Genomic DNA, 5,492 nt, shown 5'->3' on the forward strand with positions numbered 1-5,492 from the left:
CCCCTGGAAAGTTCTGAGAGGCATGACAAGGGCTAGCTTGTGTTGTTATGTGATCACCTGATGAGAACAGAATGAGAGGGGGCAAGAAGAAAGGAGGGAGGCCAGTTAGGAAGTACCAGTATATTCAGGGTATATCACAAAATACTTGTAGTATATAAGTACGTAGTTCAGAAAAAGATGGTGACGTGGACCAGGGTGGTCGAAGTGGAGGTAAGGAAAGGTGGTCTTCTGCACCAATTTTGAAGGTGGAGCCCAGAGGCTCTTGTGATGTCTTGGATGTGCAATGTGAGAGGAGAGGAACCACAGGCAATCCCAGGATTTGGCCAGAACAACTGAAAGAGTGGATGCCATTACTGAGGCCGTACAGAGGGTGGGAGGAGGTTTGAGAGGGAAGACAGACAGCTCAGTTTTGAATATGTTGAGTTGGAGGTACCTATTTGGAATTCAAGGAGTAGCGTCAAGTAGGCAGTTTAACAGTCAATTCTGTTCAAGTTCAAAGGGAAAGTTTAGGCTGCAGGTACACATTTAGGAAAAATCAGTATACAGATGACATTTATTTATTTTGTGTGTCTCTGTTAATAGCTTATTTATTTTAGTTGGAGTCTAATTACTTTACAATATTGCATTGGTTTTGCCATACATTGACATGAATCTGCCATGGGTGTACATGTGTTCCCCATTCTGAAACCCCTCCCACCTCCCTCCCCATCCCATCCCTCTTATCCCAGCGCACTGGCCCTGAGCACCCTGTCTCATGCATCAAACCTGGACTGGTAATCTGTTTCGTATATGATAATATACATATGTGTATATATATATATTATATAAAATACATGTTTCAATGCTATTATCTCAGATGACATTTAAAGTCACGAGACCAGATGAGATTGTTTTCTTGTGCAATCCTTACACCACCACCACGAGGTAGGTAGTATTTTACTCATTTTAGATATAAAGAATCTGAAGCTGGAAAGATTTAGTTGGCTCTTAGTTAGTAAACATGTGGACTTAAATGTTCATTCTTCTCTCAGTTTTCATCTGGCAATAAATTGTTCTGTTGTTGCTTAGTCGCTAAGTCGTGTCCAACTCTTTTGGAACCCCATGGACTGTAGCCCACCAGGCTCCTCTGTCCGTAGGATTCTCCAGGCAAGAATACTGGAGTGGGTTGCCAACTGCCTTCTCCAGGTGATCTTCCTGACCCAGGGATTGAACCCATGTCTCCTGCATTGGCAGGCGGATTCTTTAATGCTGAGCTACCAGGGAAGCCCTATGGGTAAATTACTGTAGGTAAATTATTTCTTTAGGCCTAGTTTCCTTTCCTGCAGAGTTAGAGGAGAAACAGTTTTCTGACTGGATGGTGTGAGAATCCCACATCTCCCCAGCAGTCCAACAGGGACGCCAGTGAATGAAAAAGGGAGCCTCAGAGGAAGGGCTCAGGCACCTTCACAGGTCAAAGGGTCAAGTCTCTGTTTTAATCTGGAATTTATATATTGGGACTTTATGTAAGCTTCTATTTGCAGAATGCATTTCTGTTGCCTACTTAACAAAAGTTAGAGAGAGTCACTGGACTAGGTGGTCTCTATGGACACTGCTGCTGCTAAGTTGCTTCAGTTGTGTCCGACCCTGCGATTCTATGGACTGTAGCCTGCCAGGCTCCTCTGTCCATGAGAGTCTCCAGAGAATACTGGAGTGAATTACCCTGCCCTCCTCCAGGGGATCTTCCTGACCTTACGTCCTGATCTTACGTCTCCTGCATCTTTACAATTAGCACCACCTGAGAAGCCCTTCTACATCCCCTACCTATTCCAATAAGTCCATTTATTCATCCAACAAGCAATTAGTGGGTGCTCCTACTGTTCTAGGCTCTGTGCACTGCTTTTATGATTCTAGCTCAAGGTTGAGAAGGGAAGGAAAGCTAGGAAGTTTTTTCCCATTTTCTGATGAAAATGTCAATAGATGAGGTGGACTAACTGAAGATCTATGTTTCTACTGGCCGGTTTATCCATCCATCCATTATCAATCTTCTATTTATCATCATCTCTCTCAACTAATTCAAGAAAAAGCATCCAGACAAATAGAAAGACAATACTGTTAGTAGCACTGAACCCTGAAAGTGCTGACATACTGGTTTGCTTCAGTGTTTTTCTTTTTCCATAGCTGCTTACCTTTCAAAGAAGGGAATGGGGGAGAAAGGAACTAACACTCTTTGAGTTTTTATCATGTGCCACGAAATTTATCAGCTTTGCCTCACACCAACCAACTGAAGTTAAATTTTTTCCCCTGTGTTTAGAAGATAAGGAAACTAAAGCTCTGAGTTTATGTAATTTTTATAGATCAAATATTTTGTATATGGATGATGCCATAGTGTTACTATATATCAGAAATATGTTAGTGACTAGTGCAATACAATGTTTTTCTAGTAGCCACATTTAAAAAACAGGTAAAATTAATTGTAATAATATATTTGACTCAATATAAAAAAGTGTGATTTCAGCTTGAAATCAGTAAATTACTAATGAGATTTTTGCACCTTTTATACCAAGTCTTTGGAATCTGGTGTGTATTTAACACTTACAGGATATCTCAATTAAGCCATGTGTCAAGTGCTTGATTGTCTCATGTGGCCAGTGGCTACACTGGGCAGTAGAGCATATAGAGCAGAACCACCAGTTAACCCAGAAATAACATCTTGCTGTTGTTGTTCAGTCGCTCAGTTGTGTCCAACTCTTTGTGACCTCATGGACTGCAGCACACCAGGCTTCCTTGTCCTTCACCATCTCCCGGAGCTTGCTCAAGCTCGTGTCCATTGAGTCGGTGTTGCCATGCTGCTGCTAAGTCGTTTCAGTCGCGTCCGACTCTGTGCGATCCCATAGATGGCAGCCCACCAGGCTCCCCCTGTCCCTGGGATTCTCCAGCCAAGAACACTGGAGTGGGTTGTCATTTCCTTCTCCAAAGCATGAAAGCGAAGTTGCTCAGTCGTGTCCAACTCTTAGTGACCCCATGGACTGCAGCCTACCAGGGTCCTCCATCCATGGGATTTTCCAGGCAAGAGTACTGGAGTGGGGTGCCATTGTCTTCTCTGCGGTGATGCCATAGAACTAAAGTTTACATTATTAGTTTAAAACATGAAATTTAAGACCAGTGTCTATCTAATGTTATTATAAAACCATATTATAATAACGTATTACCCATGACATATCTATTTTTCTTTAGTCTTCATTATATATATATGTTTATATATTTTACTCATGTGTATGTGAAAATCTGAGCTTCCCAGATGGCTTAGTTGGTAAAGAATCTGCCTGCAGTGCAGGAGACCTGGGTTCAATTCCTGGGTCAGGAAGATCCCCTGGAGAAGGAAATGGCAACCCACTCCAGTATTTTTGCCTGGAGAATTCCAAGGACAGAAGAGCCTGGCAGGCTACAGTCCATGGGGTGGCAAGAGAGTCAGACATGACTAAACAACCTGAAAATCTGTATTTTTATTATGGTGCCACACATTGTGAATTTTTTAATGTGTTGTTGAACACCATTCATAATTTCTAACAGTGGCAATTAACCCTGGTTCTGGCACGTATTCAAATGTTAGCTCACTGATGTGATAAAATACAAATATTTTTTGAATGCCTACAGTGTGCTATACTGGGGCTATTTTAGTGGATAAGACAAAGTCCCAGTTATCATGGAATCTGCTTTCAGACAGATGATTCTGAAATCTACAAGATTATTTTTAGCCCCGTTTGAGAAACTGAACCACAGGAAGATCAGGTAACTGGTGTGTGTTAAAGGAGAGACTCAAACCCAGGCGAGCTGACACCTGGACTTGCAATCTCCGCCAGTGCTGCACTGGTACCAAGAGTTGAAAGGACAGGTCACAGGAGCTCAAACAATTGTTCCATTAGTTTACGTGTTGAAGCTGCCATAAATTACCTCAAATTTAGTGGCTTAAAACAACACAAGTTTATGATCTTACAGTTCTGGAGGTCAGAAGTCCAAACTCGGTCTCATGGCACTAAAGTCAAGGTGTCAGCAGGGCTGGGACCCTCAAGGGGCTCAGAGGGGATAAGCTGTGTCCTTGTCTTTCTCTGCTTCTGAAGGTCACCCACATTTCTTGGCTGGTGAACCCTCTATTGCCTCACTCTAACCTCTTGCTTCTGTCATCACATCTCCTACTACTGACTTGACCTTGCCTCCTTCTTGGAAAGACCCTTGTCATTACACTGCAGCCGCCTAGATAAGCCAGGATAATCTCCCTGCCTCAAGATCCTCCTCAATTATATCTGCAAAGCCCGCTTACCATATAAGGTGATATATTTTCTGGCTCTGGCATTAGGACGTGGACATCTTTGGAGGGCTGTATTCAGCTTACTACTGTTATGGGCATCATATGGGTTAAAACTTGTGCTTTGAGAAAAAAAAGTCACGGTTGGGGTGGAAAAGGGAGTGCTTTCTAGTAACTGCATTTGTAAAGTATCTTTTCTGTACAGTTCAGTACTACAGCTTGGTATTAAGTTTGCTTGGGCTGCCTTAACAAAAAGGTGGTTAAAAACCACATTCACTTTCTCATGTTCTGGAGACCAGAAGTCTGAGGTCAAGGTGTTGAAAGGGCTGGTTTCTGAAGCCTCTCTCCTTGGCTTGTAGGCGACCATCTTCTCCCTGTGCGTTCAGTCATCTCTCTGTGTTTGTGTCTCTGTGTGTGTCCAGATTTCCTCTGACAGGGACACCAGTCACAATGGTTTAGGGCTTACCCCGGCAACCTCATTTTCACTTACTAACCTCTTTAAAGACCTTGTCACCAAATATGGTTATGTTCTGTATTACTGAGGGTGGGTTACAACTTTACTATATGAATTTTAGGGCAAAACAATTCAGCCCTTAACAGGTTTTAACATATACCAAACTCTATCTAATGGGGGCTTCCCGGGTGGCTCATATGGTACAGAATTTGCCTGCAGTGCAGGAGACTCAGGTTTGATCCCTGGGTTGGGAAGATTCCCCTGGAGAAGAGTCATAGACAAGGCCAGATCATGGCGGGCTTGCCAGGTGACTAGACTTTTAGTTTGTACTTGGTGACTGGGAAGGTCCTGGACGGTTCTGAGCAGAGCAATGCCATGATCTGATAGAGGACTTAAAAAAATGATTCTGGTTCCTGTGTTGAGAATATTCTGAAGGGGGCAAGGAAAGAAATAATTATTACACTTAACAAATATACCACTATCCTATAAATTACAATCGGCTGAGATAAAAAATAAACAGAGACTAAAATAGTCCCTGGTGACCGCCTGCCCATTCTAGTCCCCATGGCTGCACACAGAGGCTTTGCAAATAAACGTCAGGGGTGAAAATAACACCAGTATGTACAGGTAGAGTAGGTAAAAAAAAAATTTATTTAATTACTTAAATTCTCCTAAAATATAAAAACCAGAATCGTTTCCTGAATTATAGCTTTTGGCAGTAAGTAAAGGTCAATGCAAAGAACAGTAAGCCCCAAC

This window comes from Bos taurus, chromosome 6, assembly GCF_002263795.3.
Source record: "Bos taurus isolate L1 Dominette 01449 registration number 42190680 breed Hereford chromosome 6, ARS-UCD2.0, whole genome shotgun sequence".
Classification (NCBI taxonomy): domain Eukaryota; kingdom Metazoa; phylum Chordata; class Mammalia; order Artiodactyla; family Bovidae; genus Bos; species Bos taurus.